We start from the raw sequence: 20,228 nt of genomic DNA, 5'->3' as shown, positions 1-20,228 counted from the left end.
ATATTTATTTTTAGCTCTTGTGTCTGCTTCATAGTTCTTCTCTTGTTTGGTAAACTCATACTTTCTCTTGGATGTTTGTTCAGCTTGCAGTCACTTAATATAAAAACTACAAAGCTTCACATGATGAGATGCCCATAATGAACATCCCTGGCAACAGGTTTCTGGAGGGTGTGCACTTTATCTGATGTTCCTGCAGAGATGTAGAGAAATCACCTGGCTTAGCCTGGGTGATTGAGTGCTAATATAGCCACTACTGGCTCCTCCATGCCTTGCTTGGGGTTTGTCAATGTAGATGTCAACAGTGCAAACGTTGAAGAGAATTTGCACAGACAAATGTCCAAGACAGTCTACAGAAAGATACTGAACATGTGCTAGTTAATCCTAAAATATATGGCTACCCTCATCAAATTAACTTGTGTCTAAACTAAGCCAAGAGAAGAAAGACCAGGCAGTTCTGACCCTAATCCTCCTGAAGATGCTGAAATTATGGCTTTGTCCTGGAGTTTTGTACGGTGCTTGTCTAGCTAGGCTGTCCTGGTACTGAAAAATAATTGTGAGCTCAGAAAGGTCTGGTTCCTGGCCAAATGTCTGTCTCCATTTGGCTTGCTTCCACAGTGCTTAGGGCTAGCTCTTTTTTTAAGCAGATTGGTCCTGAGGAGAGCTTGTTGGAGCAGGACAGAATAGCATGAGCTAACAGGCTGTGTGGGAGGCTGTGTTCAGTGCTCACGCTTGCTGTCTGCCTCTCTTTTGTCTTAGCAGTGTGCCCAGAATGACCAAGTGTCCCTGTCACTAATACTGGTAAATACCTAGCTAAACCATAAGGGAGTCCTCAGTCCTTGTCTTTCAGATGTTCAGACCCTCTTTATTTGAACACGGGAGTTACTGGAGCCAACTGCTGGGAGAACAGGCTCACATTAAAGCATTAAGTTCTGGCAAGAAATAGGTCTTCTCCCTCCACCATCTGCAGCCAAGCTGCATTTTCTGTTTGTTTATTATTGTTTGTGTTTTGATGTGTAAACAACTTGAAAAATTAGAAGAGAGCCCTAGAGACCACAGTATTCAACAGATTAGGCATTTGGTACTAATCAGTGAGCTGTTTACAGTAGAATACTCTAAACCCTATCTAGGCAGAAACTGGAGTGTGATATGTAGCTCAAAACAGGATCATCCTCCATTTGGCTCTTTGTCCCTCATAAGGAGGATAGAAGTGTCTGGGAATTAACAAAATGGATGGCAAAACAGACTGCAGATGAGCAGCAACAGCACTGCTGTTCTCCTATGTGATAATGGAGTGAAGTGGTGAGGTGGCAGAACTGCATTCACCCCAAATCACACTTGCATAGCACGGGCTTAAGAACAATATATCTGTCCCAGTGCTGTGATGTATTGTCAGCTCTGTTTACTGAAGAGACACGTAAAAATATTCTCAGGTTCAGCCATATAAGAAAAGACCTTGAGCTTTTTATTGTGTTAAACCAGAAGCAAAGAGCAAATCGATTCACAGTAAAAATACTAGTGGTATCTGATGGTCTCCAAAGCATACAACCAGAAGAGGGCACCAACGTCCTTGCTCTGTGGGTTGAGCAGGCAGTCAACCTAAGTGTTTCCCTAAAGGATGCTGGGTCAGAGCTCAAGGAGGCTATTTGGTCTTGGACTCATTTTTACATGGTTTTAGGTAGACCAGCAATGTGTGAGATCACTGCAACAATACAGTTATGTTCAGTTATTTTTTCATTAAATGTAACCAGGATTTAGTGAAGCTGCAATGTAAGGTTGTCAGCTGTGCTGTCTAGCTCTCACACATGGTGGTCCAGGGATACTTAAAGAAAATAAATGTAATTTTTCAGAACATCTGTAGTCTTGTACTGTGAAGTTGGACTTTTTGTACTAGTTTAGCCAATGCTTTCAGTTAGATCTTCCTGGCTGTACAAATCAGGCTATCTGATGTTGACTTAAAACTTGCTTCAGATAGGATAAAAAAATATGATGGAAGCTGTCAAAGTTCATGGCATAAGTAAGCATGAAGCATGATGTTGAAGCAGGTCTGATGGAGGAATGTCTCCTTATATTGCAGGTTGGGCAGATAAGGCTCTTGTAATATTACAGAGCTTGTATGGTTTGTGCTGGAGAGGGGGAATTCCTGCCAGAGGATTCAGCCCTATTTAGGAGGGGAGGGGGAATAGAAAATTGATAAATTTTAAGTTAGAACTTACTCCTCTTGCTGATTGGAAACTTCAATGTTAATTCTTATCTCAAGGTTATCTAGTCAGATAGAAAATGGTTGCATAAGACATTTATTGCCTGGTTTGAGGTGTATGTTGGATCTTACTTATGTTTTCCTTATTCTGTTCCCAATCTGAACTGAATTTTACTTTCATAAGCAGCTAACACATTCAAATCTATGTGGTTTTTTGTCTGCAGTTATTTCTAAAATGTATTTGCTCTTAGCTTTAGCCTCTAAACAGAAGGCAGGAGGTGCACTGGTAAGAGTCAGTGGAAAGCTTGTATGCGGAGCAGTCATCTGAGTGCTGCAGCAGTGATCTAACACTATTCAATGCAAAACTTGTCAGGAAAGCATTTTGAGTCAAATGGAAATATTTTCTCCTCGTACAGTTATGTTGCTGAGCTGTGACTGAGCCTAGGTTCCTTATTCTTTCTGAGCTTTTTTGGATATCTATACAGATGTATTTTAAGACAGTTGCTAACCAGTTGTCATGAGCACAGAGGCATGGGCTGCCTGAGGCACTCCATGGATGTTGGCTAGAGGAAAACAAATGTATTGTTCTGCCTAACAGTAGCAGTTTTCCAGAGACGTTGCTGTCTCTGAGTAAAAAAGGTATGAGGGAGAGCAAAGCATGTTTACATCATGTATGAATATCTTCAGTAGGCACTTGAGCACCCGTGAACAAATGCAATTTTCCGCATATGCCTGTGCATCTGCTAGCTGAACACTGTACTCCTTCCTCTGCCTGTTTTCTCTTCATTCACTGACTGCTCACAACTTTCAAATGAGGTGGAACGGGGATGTGGCTCTGCAGAGGCTCCTTTGCCAGCAGGATAATGCTGTGCAGGGCTCCTGGCGCAGAGCCAGCAAATAATAAATCTCCCATCATGCAGGACTGACACTAGTGCTGAACAGAGCACACCCATCCTTAAATGCATCTCTCTGCACCAAGTCTTACACATGAAGTTGGATCCTAATCTTTTTTTACTTAGTTATTCCCTATCACCTGGTGAAAAGACAAGTCCAGCTGGGAGTAAACAGGCTCTGATGGCTCTAGTTTTTTCTAGCAAGTTATCAGGACAGAGAGCTCTGCTGCAGTTTGCCAGATTATGCCTCGCATAACTGTACTTTCTGTAAATAGCTTCTTGTCTTAGTGCATGAACATTAGGCCATTGTGAAACTCACAGCACAGCTACTGCCAATGCTCCCAGACTTCTGAGCTGGGCAGTATGTAAGGGATGTACGAGTAGCTTCTGTTTAATGCTGTTCTCTGGGCCAATTCAGAGGTTACATTCTGGGAACTGCTGATCTCTGTAACTTCCACTTGTGTTAAAACAAATGCTGACTGGACTTAAACTGGGAAATCCTTTATCTTACTGTCAGATGAAATCTCCAGAGCCTTTCATAGCTATCTTGTAAAGAGAAAAGGAGTTTTTTAAAAACAAACCAAAAAACCCCCAAAACCACTCGACAAACTTAGATTCACTCATCTAATTACTAGGATGACTACATCATCAATATTGTATCAATACTGTACTGAATTCTCTTTAGCAGAACACAATGTTAATTAAAAAGTTGGAAGTGTTTAAGACCAGGTTGGATGAGGCTTTGGGCAACCTGGTCTAGTGGAGGGTGTGCCTGCCTGCAGCAGGGGGGTTGGAACTAGATGATCTTTAAGGTCCCTTCCAACCCAAACCATTCTATGATTCTATTTCCTCTGTCTTAGAGAAAAGAAACTTCTGGATGCTTTGGGATGGGGAAAAGCCTTCACAGGTGCTTATAAGTGTCTGAAATCAGAATATTTTAGAATCTTTGGGGGTTTTACCTTGTATGCTGTGACACAAGTGATCACTCTAAGGATGTTCAAGTAGATTCTGGGAATTTTTGTGCTAATTCATATTAAAGATACTGAAAAATTTGGGAGTAGCATTAAGTGTAATGGTATAAATTTCAATGTAATGTAAAAGCTAAAAGCTCATTACAGTATTAAATGTAATTTATCTGCCCTTGATGTTCTGTAAGTGACTTTGCTGAAGGATTAAAGGCTCTTACTGGATTTTTGTTGATTACCCTTCTTGAGTGCCACCATCTCAAACTAGTGAAATCTTCACTAAATCTCCTCCTGTCTTCAAATGGTGCCTTCAAATTTCACCTGGCATATGAATGATCCAAAATCAGCAGTTCCTTGCCTTTGTCTAGAAGCAGGGAAAAGGCTATTATGAACACTGCACCCAACAGTAAATGCTATAGAAATTCAACATAGTGTAACTAGCCAATGATTACGATATTGATTGTCTATAGAGAGTTGATTCTATATGGGTTCATGAAATGTTAACTACAGCTTGTTTACCCCATGATCCTCATTTAAGATAGGAACATATTTTACAAGTGTTTTGCCTACCTATGCTCTGCATCTGGGGTTGGTGTTGACAATTTCTGAAAGCCCATCTGTAAAAGAGGTGCTGACCTGGAACTCTGTATTTTTTGGTAAAAGGCTTGGCTCCTTGCATTTTCCTCTAAGGAAAGTTCAATATGTCAAAGCAGAGAATCAAGCAAACCCATGAAGCCTCCAGTGCTCACCAGCAAGCACTTGGACTAAAATGAATGGGTAGTCCCATTATGGCTGGTCCCATTGAGCAGAGGCTGAACAGGAACATGGCTTCCTCTTGTTCAGAGAGCCCCTAACATGACCACTCTTTGCTAAATTCATCAAGTCTCATCTGTATTCATGCTGTCTTTAATAAATGCTTTGTAGGGTTCCTGCTGAGCAGAGTGCTTTTCATTTGTTTCACTAGTGGTTCTGCTGTCTGGACGTTTTAAGTTACTATGTGTATGGTCTCACATTGTACTTCAGCCATAGAAGAAACATATATCATTTAAAACATGGTAGGTTATGATAGCTGTGGGCAATGGTTAACTGGAAGGCCTGTTGCAGTTCAGGTTTTGGCAACAAAAAGTGATTGGGTTTTTTGCTCAATATAGAGTCAGTGTATAGAGGTCTTCATTGACACTGTCTGTGTAGATACATGTTCAGCCTGGAGAAGAGAAGGCTCTGGGGAGACCTAATTGTGGCCTTTCGGTACCTGAAGGGGCCTACAGGAAAGCTGGAGAGGGACTGTTTATGAGGGAGTGTAGTGACAGGACAAGGGGTAATGGGCTTAAACTAAAAGAGGGTAGATTAAGATTAGATATTAGGAAGAAATTCTTTACTGTGAGAGTGGTGAGGCCCTGGAACAGGATGCCCAGAGATGCTGTGGATGCCCCATCCCGGAAGTGTTCAAGGCCAGGCTGGATGAGGCTTTGGGCAATGTGGTCTAGTGGAGGGTGTCCCTGCCCATGGCAGGGGGGTTGGAACTAGATGATCTTTGAGGTCCCTTCAGCCCAAACCATTCTATGATTCTATGCATAGATTTAAGGTTAACAGATTATCAGACTTTTTGATGCCTTTTTATACCTGTTTAACCATGTTTGATTGGTGCTAAATCACCCTTGATACTAGAACCTCTCTATTTTTAACGTCTACATGTCTGACTCTAATTTCAAGTCCTTTGATTTCTCCCATTCCCAAACAGGTTAAAGAGCCCTTCACTAGCTGCGTTTTCATCCCATGCAAGAATATAACAACAAAAATTGTTACCCTATTTTTTTTCTTGTAAACAAAACAGACTGAGGTTTCTATGCTTCTTATGGTAATAAATTATTGGTAGCTCTCATGAGTTTATAGCATTCTTCTCCAGTTACTGAACATCCTCTTAAAATTTGGGTATTGGAGGATGGGTCCTCAAGGTCTCGTGAATGCAGTAGGTGTAAGCCGCAGGACTGCAAGGCCCGCAGTCCCTGAGGAAAGTAACGTTCTAAGGAGTATTGAGAGTAAGTGCTGGTAGCTACACACCTGCTTGTAATGAAAGCTGATTCACCAGTTTTAACCTGCTATATGCAAATCAAAGGCAGTCTCTCTGCCTCCTGGCAAGTTATCAAAGCTATCAGTTATGCAGGAGTTGGCCAGATGTTTTCTACACTGCTAATATATACTAATGGCAATTATTATGCCAGTATTAAATATCACCATCTGTGTTTTTTTAAAAATCTGAATTCAATGCCACTAAAGGACTTTAAGCTCTTCAATGTATTTCTTTTAAATTTCAGAGGTGACGGTATTAATTTTAGTCCCTATTTTGTTTCTAGTAATGCTCACGTTGGTTGTACTTGGATGGTCAAACATGTCTGGGACTTCTTAACTCTTTTTTTTTTTTTTTTTTTGGTAAATGTAATAGAAGCAAATAATTAAGGTAAAGTAGGATGAGCAGTTTATGTAAGTAAAAATCTGAAGGAGGCAGGCGACTTAGCAGTGAAGGACACAGCAAAGCCTGAGGCGTGCAATGGCGTCTTTCCCTTAGCCTTTCCTGGCAGGGTGTGTTAAGGCCTCTTGTGTTTCTGAGAGCTGGGGAGGTGGAAGGCCTGCAGCAGAAAAGGACTGAGTTAGGGAACATCTAATTCAGTGGATATAGTGGGTGTCTGTGGCAAAGGGCTGGCTGCAGGGGCCTCTGAGGAGGGGCTGGGGCTGCCCTGAGCCGGACACAGCCAGTTCCAGCTGGCTCCCACAGACCCACGGCAGGGCACAGCTGAGCCCCTTGGCCAAGGTGGTGGAGCCTTTGGGAAAGCATTTTTAAGAAAGGGTAAAAAAACACTGGACAGAGGAGGAAGCTGAGGGAAGACCAAGGTTGGAGGAAGAGGAGGTACTCTGTGGCCCCAGAGCAGCTATTCCCTGCAGCCCATGGAAAGGATCCATACCAGAGCAAGGGGTAGATGGTGGAGAGGAGCCATTACAGACTGACTGCAGCCCCCTGTACTGCTCGGAGAGGGGAGAGGAGTCTGGAGTGAAGCTAAGCCTGGGAGAGCGGGGAGGAAAGCTGTTTTAAAGTTTGCCTCTTGGTTTCCCACTAACCAAACTGATAGTTAAATATTTATTTTGATTGGCAATGTTAATTTTCCCCAACTCAAGTCTGTTTTGCCCATGTCTGAGTAAGCAGGGTTTGTTTAGCCTGGAGAAAAGGTGGCTAAGGGAAACTTAATTGTTTTCAACTGCTTAAAGGATGCTCATTAGAAAGCTAGAATGGGATTTCTGAGGGGCATAGCTGAGGCTGGGAGGCTCTGTCTGCACATCAGGAAAAATATTTTACCATGAGACTGGTTAAGCACTGGTGCAGGCTTTCCAGAGACACGGTGGGACCTCCATCCTTGGAGGTGTCCAGAGGTCAATGGAACAAGCCTGGAGCACCTGCTCTGGCTGTGAGGTTAGCTCTGCTCTGAGCTGGTGGCCTCCAGAGGTGTAGTCTAGCCTGGATCCTCCTGTAATCCCACAGGATGCACTGATGGAATGGGGAGACATAACTGTAGAGGGGCTGGTTTTGCCCTATGTTCCTATTGAACATGAACAGCTAAATGTTAATTAAAATGGTAGTGCAGGATCACAAGAGCAACCTTATGTAAAAAGGTATGGAGTAGTTTCCTGATCTCTTGAGCTACTGAGTAATAGAGCCTCTACCTTTCAGTATGTTACTATGTGTGCTTGTTTAGATATCTACATACATAAATATATACATACAACCCTTCACCATTTTTCCTCAATGTGTATCCAGGCTGCCTATGGTCAGTGCCTGACCTGAACACCATGACATCTAAGGCTGAGAAAATGCTGAAATTTTTGGGCACCTGTTTCTGAGACCTGGAAGAAAGGAGCTATGGTCACTGGGAAGCAATCTATGTGCAAGTTAATCTTCAACAGTAAGCAACCTTCAGAGTGTTGAACCTTAAGATGCATTGTACCGCTTGGAATACATTTTGCAGAGCCCAGGGCAGTACAGAGATCAAACAGCAGTTGTCTTGCTGTAGCTTTGAACCACAGTTACGTTGCTTTGCTGCCATGCATGCCAGAAGTATATAGTTCTAATCAATTGTGTATCATACATGTCAGTAATGTTTTTGTTTCATTGATGCTTATCAAAGCCATGAGAATGCAAAAAAAGAGAAGCAGACTCTTTCTAAAGCAAAAGACAATATTTTCAGTCAACTTCATTTGACATATATGTGCCTCCTACAATCTGGTGGCCTGATCCTTAGAAGTTTAAAGTGGGAGATAGGACATTTATTTTAATGGTAAAATTATCTATAGCTGTGGAGTGTACAGGGGGTTTGTATTTTTCCTCCCTTTGTGTGCACCTGTGTTCATAGCCTCTGACTGATTTGAACATGTTCTTGGTCATCTGTGTGCTGACACCCTCTGTTAATTTTGAGATGCTGCAGAACTTCAATGTGTGATCTGCCACCTTGTGGTCCTCAGTTCTGTCACAGTCATCTCTCATAATTGATGACAGAAATGTTGTCATAGTAGTTTTCATAACTTTTCATCCCTATTTGATCCATTGTGTCATCTGCTACTGTGAGGAACAGAAAAGTTATTTGGTAACTTTGACCTTTGAACCCTAGAAGATGAAATAAAACCAACTCATTCCATGGCATCTAGTGACTGTTTATTAGAAACAATTTTGAGCTAAAGGCGAACTTGTATGTTGGGTGTGAAAGGCTCCAGTTGACTGACCCAGGCCATGGAGAAAAGTCATGCCTGAATAACCTAGAAGCCTAGGTCTTCAATTTAAGAGACTTATACTCCTGAATTATTTAAATACTTAAAAACTGTCAGAATCGGTAGTAATGCTTGACTGGGGTTCATTGTGCAGCTTGTTCTTCTTTTGAAATGCACTAAATATATTAACTAATTCACTCACCTCTAATTTATTTTAACTAATTGCACTGTTAGTGCGGTGATAGGTTGTTGTAAACATTGTGGCAATGTTTCTTTCATGTTATTTAGGGAAGACCTCATTAGTATTGCAGAAGCTGAAGCATTGTAAGGTACCAAGAGCAGAGATGTGGCAGTCTGGAACCTCAGTGAAGGTTTGGGATTTTCAAAGCAGTGTCAGACTGCATTGCTAACACCTTCTAAGGTGGATTCATACTGCTTTTTTTTTTTTTTTTTTTGTCATCTCACACTTCACTAAATGTGCCATTGATCTTGATTTTGGCAGCAACTTAAAATAGTTTTCACATTTTGAAATGAATATGTAAACACATTTACTCAAACTTCCACTGGAACCAGGGCTATAGAAAATCTCAGCAGTAACCTAACTAGAAATGTCTACTCTTGCTGTGGTTTAACCTGGCTAGCAGCTAAAACAGCCACAGAGCCATTTGTCCACTCCCACCATGGGATGGGGGAGGGGATCAAAAAGGAGAAAAAGTAAGACTCATGGGTTGTGGTAAAGACAGTTTAATAGGACAGAAAAGGAAGATAATATCAATAATAATAACAACAGTAATAAAAGAATGTGTAAACCAAGCACAATTGCTCAGCACCTGAAGCCAATGCTCAGCTAGTTGCCAAGCTGTCGCACCTCCCGGCCAACTCCTAGTTATATACTGGGCATGACGTCATATGGTGTGGAATACCCCTTTGGCCAGTTTGGGTCAGCTCCCAGCTTCTTGGGCACCCCCTGCCTTCTCACTGGCAGGCCAGTATGAGAAGCTGAAACGTCCTTGACTGCTTGGCAACAACTAAAACATTGGTGTGTTATCAACATTATTCTCGTCCTAAATCCAAAACACAGCACTATGCCAGTTGCCATGAAGGCAATTAACTCTATCCAAGCCAAAACCAGGACAATTGTGTTCACTCCAGGGCTGGCAGGTCTGCATATTTATGTATTGCCTCTGCATTAATAATTCTAGTCATAATTGGTTTCCATTTCTGGAAAAGACTGCATATTGCATAAGATAGATCATCAGCTGCAGTGTTTATAATCTTTTGCCCTTTTGTGTATTTTATGGGAAATGGCTTTAAGTCCATGTTGGTATTATCTAAGTGGAGTAGCTTCATGCATTTTTGTAGAGTTTCTTTATTTTTCCAGAGATTTTGCACAATTGTTTTGCAAAATGCTGTTTATAACTTCCTAGAAACAGATGTAGTGTTTACTGACTGACTAAGAGGAGCCTGGGAGTTAGGTTTCAGACTGCTTTGAGGCAGAAAAGTAAGGTGGGATATTCAAAGGCACTTGGTGTTGATCTAATCTTTATTCCTGTTGAAGTAGGTAGGAGTGTCAGAACTCCTGGGCCTGCTCTAAGGAATGATGTGAAGCTTTTTACAGTAGGTTTAGCCTCATTTTCTTACAGTTTCTCTGTCTACAAAAATGAAGGCAGTAATAATCCATCACAGCCATGTCAGTTGATGTCTAGTAAGAGGAACAAAAAAAAAAAATTGTTAAAGTTTCATATAGCAGGAAAAATTGTGTACTGGTAACTCGGATTTTTCTGGTTTGGTGTTAGAATGATCTCAGTTTGCCTGCCTTCTATCGCAAAACCAGAAACATGGATCAGAGTAACTGGGCAGACATCTGGGACTGGTGACATCTGGTTGGAGAAGGGATTTGGTCAAGAACAAAGGCAACTAGTGCACAGATAGGTTGTTGTTTGGAGCTCACCAAGAATTAATCTTTGCAGCCCAGGATTTAAGCAGCTAGAATGGGTGAATGTGGGGAGAACGAGTCTGACTCGTTAAGTAAGCTGTGTAATCTTCCCTTCCTCTCTCTAGAAGCCTTTACTCATGTGAGCTAGAGCATTCAAAACTGCTTACACAATCAGGAGAAGAATTAAGAGGTGAAAAAAACAGAAAGAAAGTGAAACCCTCCAAATCTTTTGGGCTTGATGCCAGCCCTACCAGGGGTAAGGCTTTTGATGAAGAAAGAGAAGGGTGAAAAGACATTGCTTCCAGCTTGTCTTACAGGACTGTCTTGCCCTGGGGCATTTCTGGATAAAAGCTGTGGGGCAGAGGCACCTGCCATTGGTGGTTTACATGCTCCAGAGCTCCTGAATTCAATTCTGTCCCTGCTAGGGCAGGTTAAGCCTGTTCAGTTTTTCATGGTAATTGTGACAAATGGGAGCCCAGGGGCTTAGCTCTTTTTCTCTGAAAATCAGGCTTTCTGTGTGGGTGGTTGATAAATGGAAGTCTTGAAGCTTAAAATGTCCGCCTTCTGCTCTTCTATATCCTTTCTTCACCTATAAAGGTAAATCTATTTCAGCATAGTTTTCTGAAGATATTCTGAGGCTTTTCCTGAGCAATTAGCAGATGCAAAATTGTATACAATATAAGAAAACAAATACATTAGTAGGAAGAGTATGAACATGAAAATATTTCTATAGGTACCCAAAGGAGAGAAAAAACTATTTACCTACCACTGAGGCTAGGAAGACAGAAGTGTTAAATGCCTTTTCTGCTTTAACCTTCTCTTTTTGGTGGTTGTAGTCAGAGTGCTAACTATCATTAGCCGGACTGCTAATCTTCTTGCCACTATGATAGATGTAATGTTGAAAGAGTGAGCCATTAGCAATTCCCTTCCAGAACTGGAGGGGAAGTGAGTTTCAGAAGACTGTAAAAGGCAAATTTAGGGGGTTTTGGGAGGGGGAAAAGAAAGAGAAAGGAGGTACTAGGAAGTTATAGATTACTTGGCATCAGTTTTGAACTAGGAACACAACAGAGGGAATGTTAGTAATCAAAATAAAATAATTTCTAATCATCTAGACAATAACCAAGGTAAATGACAGCCAACATTGTTGGATACAAGCTAATCATATATCAGCTTAATGTCCTCCTAGGATGGGTGTTGTGAATAAAGGAAAAGCAATATGTTGTTTTTTCTTGACTTTTAGTAAGGCTTTTGTCTGTGATGATACTCACATAAGTAAGGGGAAACCTAGATTTGATGAAACTGAACAGGGTTATGTGATTGGTAGGAAATTGTACTCAGATGGTAGTTATCTCTAGCTACTTATCCAAGTGGATAGTCATTAATGACAAGTTATTTTCACTAATGACTTAGATGAGGTAGAGAGCATGCTTATGACAGTGCTGGTGGCATTACGGTGAGAAAGGATGCAGATCCACTGAGGGACAGCCTTGGTGTTCAAACAGTCCTGCCAGGCTGAAGTGGTCTAAGCATGGAGGCAGCAGTGGGAAAGCTGGGGAATACAGAGTGGGAGGTGATTGCTGGGGGAGAGCTGTGTTTCAGACAGGAGTCAGCAATGTCAGGCTCGGAGGCGTAAATGCAGTCCTTACATGCTTCTCAGAGCAGTAAGGGAGGCTCTGAAAGGGTCCGGAGGGAGCATGGCCAGCTGCCCACTGTGCACAGCTGCTGCAGGAGGCCTGGCTTTGATCGCTTTAGAGAAGGGAAGACAGAAGGGGTATGTGATTATGGTCTTCAATTGCAGGTAAGGAAGGGAATAAATTGAAGGGGCAAAAAGGAGTAATTGTTACAGCAATGAAGGTTTCAGTTATCTCTCAAGGAAGGAGCTATGAAGGAAGACAGCTGAGCATGGAAATTGATCATCTCTGTGGTTTTTAAGAGCAAGGCAGGTAAGTATCTATTGAGAGCAGTACAGGTATGGGTGCTGCTGCCTCAGAAATGGGAAGGGCAAGATAACTGCATGAGGAGATCCTCCTAACACAATAATACAATTTTTATGAAATCACTAAAGAACTGGTAGGGCAGAACTTATATGACACTATATTCTCTTCACGTTTTCCCAGGATATGAGTAAAACTATGGCTCTTTAAGGCTCTTTACCTACCACTTCTGCCAAATCAGTATCTAGCTTGAGGGCTTGCTGACTGTCCAGTCAATTGTTTTTGCTCATGCTGGCGCTTGTTAAAACATGGTTTGGAAATGCTGCTGATGCTAGAGAAGAGAATAAAAGCCAGCTCATGCTCCCATGGCTCTGTGAACTCAGCACTGTTCTGTGTATTCATACTGTCTTTGATGCAGTTGCAAATAGTGCTGAGCAACAGAACGGTCATATAGCTAAGATGAATATTAGCCATAGGGACTTGACCCTGTTGTACAACAAACACTCCAAATAAAATAATATTAATAATGAAATTGTGGTGGGTAAACATGGGGATCTAACAGAGGTTCTGCCTTAATGCTTATGGAGATAGTAGTATAAGGTAGAAACTAAAATGCTGACATGAAATCACTGTGTTAAAGTGCAGGTGGTTTGTCTCTGTGCAGTCTTGGTGGGAAGAATGTGAGTTGTCCTTCAGTAAGCATAACTACATAGCACCCGCTGCCTTGCCTTTCTGTGCTGATAGCAGTAGTAACTTGTATCTCCCAAGTTTTTGATACGTGAAATTTCCAAAAGCTTCTCAAATCTGCTTTCTTGGAAGCATCAATGGAGCACATTGTGTGTGTATGTGTAATTTTAAACACACACACATTTCCCCCTTTCTAATTTGGTTATATTTTCTTTATCTTTCTTTTGGAAAAGAGGAAACTGCAGGAAAGGAGAAGATAACTGAAGCCATAGGACTTGTGATTTTGAAGGTTGCTCAGCTGAAGACTTTCTCATGTGGAGAAAGAATGCAGAGAATGAATTCTGGATTTCTGTAGTAAATAAAAGATGACAGACTTCTGTCCTACTCTTCGTAAACTGTAAGGAGTTCATCACATCCTAGGACAATTCAGTAGGAATGTAACTCAGGAGGTCTCTAGTCCAGCCTCTAGCATGAAGTGGGATGAGCCATGAGAGCAGAGCTGGCTGCTCTGAGCTTTATTCCACCTGGTCTTGAAAACTTCTAAGGATGGAGATGGCACAATCTCTCTGGGCAACGTGTTCCATTGCTTCACTCTCCTCATGGTGAAAAAATTTCTCCATATAGACAGTTTGAGCATCCTTTGTTTCAACTGATAATTATTGTATCTCATCCTCCCATCATGCACCACTGTGAAGAGCCCAGCTCTGTTTCTTCAATGACCTCCTCATAGATATCGTACAACCCTTTTTCTCCCCCACTTCCATTAGTAAAGTGATATTGTTTTTAGTTTGATCTCTAATGTATTTACCCTTGGGTGCCACGAAAGCATCAATACCTCCATTTTCACAGGTAAAGAACTAATCTCAGCTAAGTGAATTTATTAGATTATTAGATGTCCTGTTGATCTGACAGTAAGGCCTAACTCAGCTCCAGATTTAGACACGTACATTTAGGTTTCTGCATCATGGACGCCTTCAAGTGATGTGAGTGTCTAATCTCCCACTATATTCAATGGAGGTGAAGTCAAAAAAGCTGTTGGAGCTTAGAAGTCATTTATCTCACACCTTAATACGCTCAGCTGTCTTGTTCTCTGGAGTCTGCTACCTGTACTGAGTAGATCTCCACTGGCTATAGTGGCATTGGCTCACACATAGCCACTTCCATTGAATCACTGAATCATAGAATGGTTTGGGTTGGAAGGGACCTTTAAAGGTCATCTTGTCCAACCCCCCTGCCACGGGCAGGGACACCCTCCACCAGACAATGTTGCCCAAAGCCCCATCCAACCTGGCGTTGAACACTTCCAGGGAGGGGGCATCCACAGCCTCTCTAGGAAACCCAGTGCCTCAGCACCCTCACAGTAAAGAATTTTTTCCTAACAGCTAATCTAAATCTACCCTCCTTCAGCTTAAACCCACTACTCCTTGTCCTATCACTTCATGCCCTTGTAAACAGTCCCTCTCCATCTTTCCTGTAGACCCCCTTCAGGTACTGGAAGGCTGCAATAAGGTGTCCACAGAGCCTTCTCTTCTCCAGGCTGAACAACCCCAACTTGGCCTGTCCTCACAGGAGAGGTGCTCCAGCTCTCTGATCATTTTTGTGGTCCTCCTCTGGACTCGCTCCAACAGCTCCATGTCTCTCCTGTACTGGGGCCCCCAGACCTGGATGCAGTACTCCAGGTGGGGTGTCACCAGAGCAGAGTGGCAGAATCACCTCCCTCGACCTGCTGGTCATGCTTCTTCTGATGCAGCCTAGGATGTGGTTGGCTTTCTGGGCTGCAAGTGTACACTGCAGAAATACGAATTTGTTTCTGAACCTGAATCCCACTGTAAGAAACTGGGTCAAATTGATACAGGAAGTCAGTAGCAGAGCATCATTTGAACTTGCATTTCTCTGGTCTGTGCTAGATATCCTACATACTGGAAGAGCTGTTCTGTTTCAGGGGAACTGTGTGACTTTGTCCTGTGAATATCAGAGGACAGGGAGGTACAGTTTGTTCAAAGCAGCACTAGTAGTTTAGAGAATGGTGTGCAGTTTTCTTCTGATGTACAAATCTTGTTTGGCAGTTCTGCAACAGTATTTTATATCATTTCCAGTTCAGTGGCATTGGGTCTAAATACTGTGATTTATTCTCTCAAGTAATTTACTTAAAACTCTGACAGCCTCCTTTTGGACTGACATGTGGAAATGACAGTGAATTCAATATTGAGCAAAATGAATGCCTGTTACAGAGGTGAATTCAATGCACATGAAAGTAGAGTGACAGTTGTAATTATTTAATACTTCTTTTAAGGGAAGAATAGTTGCTCTGATCATAAAAAGCTTTAGAAATGCTAATTCCTTTTGTGGTTTCTGAGATGAGAGTGCACCACTAAATATATGAAAAAAATACTGAAAGAGGTGTGAAATATCTTTGCTGTTCAGAGGATTTTGCTTTGTGGTATTTAGCTGTACATTGATGTCTGTCTGGTCTCTAGCTCCTCAGGCTCTATCAGATTGCATTCCCCATGGCTTGTCTCACATTGCTGGTTTGGTGGTCTGTGTCTTTCAGGATGAGGATTTTTGTTTAACCAAGCCAGGAAAATGACGAATGATCAACTGGAAGTGAACATAGGATGACACTGGGCTTTGCTAGTGGTCAGAAAGCATGATGACTGTTTTTTTGGAAAACCTGTGTCTTTGGAGTTTAGATGTTTCTTAATTACTTAAAAAAAAAACTTATAAGGAGACATAGTGCAAGTCTTCTATGGGTATGGGGAGAGAAGACAAAGTCTCCTCTTACATTTTTTGTGTTCTGGGAAGATCAAGTTGGCAGACCTATGAAAAATGAGAATATTTAAAAATGTAAAATTGTAATACAAAAAAAGCAAGTAACTCCGTCATCTCTTAGCTACTTCTAAACCACCCAAGTCTCCCTTTTTCTTTCCACTTCTACTTCTTGTCCTTTATGACAAATATTCTGGAATGGAAAAGGCAAAAATCTTAAAATCTTAAAATGTATAAGGCTAGGTATCTGCAATGTGCTTAGTGCTGCAGTGATTTCGTCTATGTACAATTCTAGTTGCTCACATTCAACAAAGTGAAATTCTACAGAGCAAGAAAAGGTTAGTAGGATGTTTGGTCCTTTCTGATGAATCTGTGTTGCAAAACTAAAAGCAGCGTTTCTAGTTTATCCCAGATTGGTATTCAATTCTCCACAGATAAGATATTTATTGTTGCATGAACATTAGGAGGGAAACAACCTCTTGAAGCTAAGAAGCATGAAAAGATGGATCTCAGTAAGTTTATCGTGGTTTTAGACATTGTGGAAATGAAATTCTGGAACAGCCTTCCACTAGGAGCCATGGGCCAAGAAGGAGCTACTCCTCCTAGATTATGGCAATGGAGCGTAAAATGCGATAGCGTGTGACAGCACACTGAAAAAGTATGTCTACTTTGCTCAGTGAAGGAGGCCAGGGAACAAGCTCAAGTTTCCCACCCCCATTTGCTATTGGCTTACTTCTTGGTGTTGCTTTGGACTATGCCAACTAGCACTCTCAAAGGTGACACCCAGGCATGGTTTCAAGGACAGTTTCCTTCAAGGCTTCTACCCAAAAAATGACATAAACATGACTGCACCCAGGTGGATTCCCATGGCTCTCCATAGTTCTCCAAGCCTACCACAGGGGGCTTTGCACTCTTAAACATGCTCTTATGCTACTGCCTGGGGAAGTTCAGCTGGTACACGGTGTCTTGCTGGTTCTCATCTCCAGAGCCTGTCCACCCTGTAAGACAATGTAGGTGTCCCAAGTCAGTGCCTGCAAATCCTCAGTCCCACTTAATGGTTTCTTGACCACCTTGAGGGAAGAGGTCACCCATTTCAGGTGATACGAAATTAACATCTGTATCTGTACAATTAGTAGGCCTCTGTTCCCAGCCAGTGGGAGAAGTGGTAAGAGGCTATGGAAGGCTGCATAAGGGTCTAGTGGAAAAGTTTAGCAGCCAGGCAATCTGAGTCCATATTTCCTTTCAAGTGTGCGACATAGCATCTTCCCTAATTTTCCCTGCTAGGAGAATTGATTGGCACATATCAGAGTCAAGCCTACGTGCATACCAGTATGTAGGGAGTAGGGACTGCGAGCCCTGACACTCAAACGCTAAGTAGAAAGCAGCCAAATGTGATCACTTAGCCATTTCCAGATCCCAGAATGCTTCTTCAAATCATATGGTCTCTCTAAACATTGAGGCTTTCAAGGGGTCTTTGGGAAGGCAGTGGTACTCACACCAGGTTCCCAAAAGACTGGCTTCATTTCTACCTTGTCACTATGCCTGGCCGAGGCCGGGCCAAGAGGAAGAGGCTTCAGAGAGTATCCTTGGCTAAAAGACTATCACCTGCCATTGATTTTCTACTTTCTGAAAATAATTGGTAGTGGTTAGGTGTTCACTCAGGGCAACACCGCATGCAAAGCCTGAGGCACCTGACTGCTTGGTTCAGCTCAAAGTGAGTTGTGTGATATCCAGCTGACTGAATAGCTGCTAAAGGTAGTTCCCAGATCAGCTATTCACTCTGACATCTTCCTGAAACTCTCAGTTAATGGATGCTTTTGCAAAAATTGTAATCTTATACAGTTGTGAGCAGGAAGACACCTACATTTATGGGATGTTCTCATTCATAGTTCAACCAGTCTAACAACAGGAAGAGTGTATTACAAAGAGGTCTCACATTTCATTCCATTTCAGGAAATGATATCCCTATTTTACCCTTATTATCTTTGGAGAGCAATAGTTTTCCTACCCTTTCTTGTATGCTCTTTTAAAATGTAATGAGCCACCAGATTTCTCTGTGGTTCAGGCAAAGACAGAGCTGGAGAGGTAGTGGCTAGCTCGTGGATAGTAAATGAGAATTGGAGAAGGAATGATGGGAAAGCATCTGGAAACCCTGACTTTTCTCTTTCTTTTCCTCTTCATTAGTGCTAGCAAGTGGCATTAAGCCATAGCCCACTGTGATGAATCGTTCTCATGGATCTGTGAGGAGCCTGGAGGCACTCTGCTCAGAGATGAGGAAATACTTGCAGGGTTTCCCATCAACATTGACAGGAGAGCAAGGAAAGCCTTCCTTGCACTTCAGCTACTGTCTACCCAAGGTTTAAAACAACAGCATGGCCTTGAGTTTGGGTTTTTCAGAGCTTCTGACATAAAACAGTGAAGCTCCAGAATTCTTCCTTTGCTACACTGCTGCCTTTCATGTTATCATGGGCATGTGCAGCTGAGGAAGACATGCTACTGAATTTCATTTTTAAGCAGCTTAGCTGCTGATAGCCACTGAGTTTTATATAAGGTTGTGACATTTGTAGTTCACTTTTTGAAAGGCTGAAGCTTGTTCTAGAATATTTTACAGCTTTTCCTTCCTTTTTTTACTATACTAAACCCAGTATTTTCTATTTACTCAGTTTATCAAGCCCAGTTTTTATTTATTTCTGTTTCTGCAATCAAAGGCAACTATCTCCTGCCCTCTTTTCTTTAAATGAAACCAATAACATATGTAGTGTAACAAGCCCAGGCATCAGGTAGCTGATACAGATTTTTTTAATTGATATCAGGTAAAATCAGAAAATAAGCTTATTAATGAAAACTATGATAAATGACCTATTTTTCTTTATACAAGCTTTATATAAAGATATTGCTTTATATAGGTCACAAGAAGAGTGGCCATCTTGTGGGTAACTCCTCTGGGGTTGAAACAACAGCTGGATGGTCTGATTTCTTGGAAGGAAGGAGTGCTTTTCTTGTGATTTCTGTTTAATAAAATTCAGATTGGGTTAGTTTTAACTATAAGAGTTTATATTATATGCTATCCTCATATCCAGTCTTCATTTCTTATGTAGGTATTTGAAATCTAAAGGTTTACAGCTCACTGTGCTTCAAAAGTCCTTTATTCTTCCCTTCTCTTCATCCCTGTTTTACATGAGGAATGTTTCTTTATCAGATGATTACAGATGGTGATGCTATCTAGGTAGAATTTGCTGCAGTAGACAAATGTATTTTAAATTCATATATTCGTGTCTGAAATTCTATTTTCATTTATTTTGAAGTTGTAACGATTTTAAACAGGTTACAGTGGAAGTATAGAGTTTTCAAGCAGAAATAATATAAAAGACATGTCTAGCCTTTGTATGCTAAGGCTCTTTCATCAATCAGGGTAGAGGTACTATGCAATCCACATTTATAGCAGGATCCTTCAGAATTATTTTGCATTTACTGCAGAATTTGATCACAGATGAAAAAATACGAACATGCTCTCTTTTTTGATAATAAAAAATTCTGACTACTTTGTAATTATTAAAGTGTCTTTGGGATACTTTGAGGTCCATCTATTTGTCTAGGTAATTGACCTAATATATACAGGCCAATGATTAATTCATTGGCTTTTGGATTTTACAGGAAACATCATCTTGGATTTTAATCTGATTTGAACAGACAAAGAGCATGTTCTTATCTGTACTCCCAGGAGGAGTGAAGTAGTGAAGTCCTCTCCCTTGCCTTTTGATTACATTTAAACTCACTACTCATGCTTTAATTGAATTTTTATCAAATGACTGGAAGCTTCCAGGCAAATGAACTGAGTTTAAATTTTGTGTTTATTATCTGCTAATATGAAAAATACATGGTTGTCAATTTGTCTTATTTTTCTTAGCCTAGTACTGTTGTAATTTTTGTCATCAGAGGCAAGCATTCCTTATGAAGACCAGATCTCAGGAGCTAATTTGTAGTATCTACTAGCCATACAAGCATACAGGCTCAGGCCTACCCTCGTGGTAAGCAGCAGTGAATTTTTGTCTTTCAAAACACTGGAGAAACACATCATCTATGGCAAACCAGAGTACT

This window comes from Balearica regulorum, chromosome 1, assembly GCF_011004875.1.
Source record: "Balearica regulorum gibbericeps isolate bBalReg1 chromosome 1, bBalReg1.pri, whole genome shotgun sequence".
NCBI lineage: Eukaryota > Metazoa > Chordata > Aves > Gruiformes > Gruidae > Balearica > Balearica regulorum.
Note: the sequence above shows the minus strand (reverse complement) of the source record.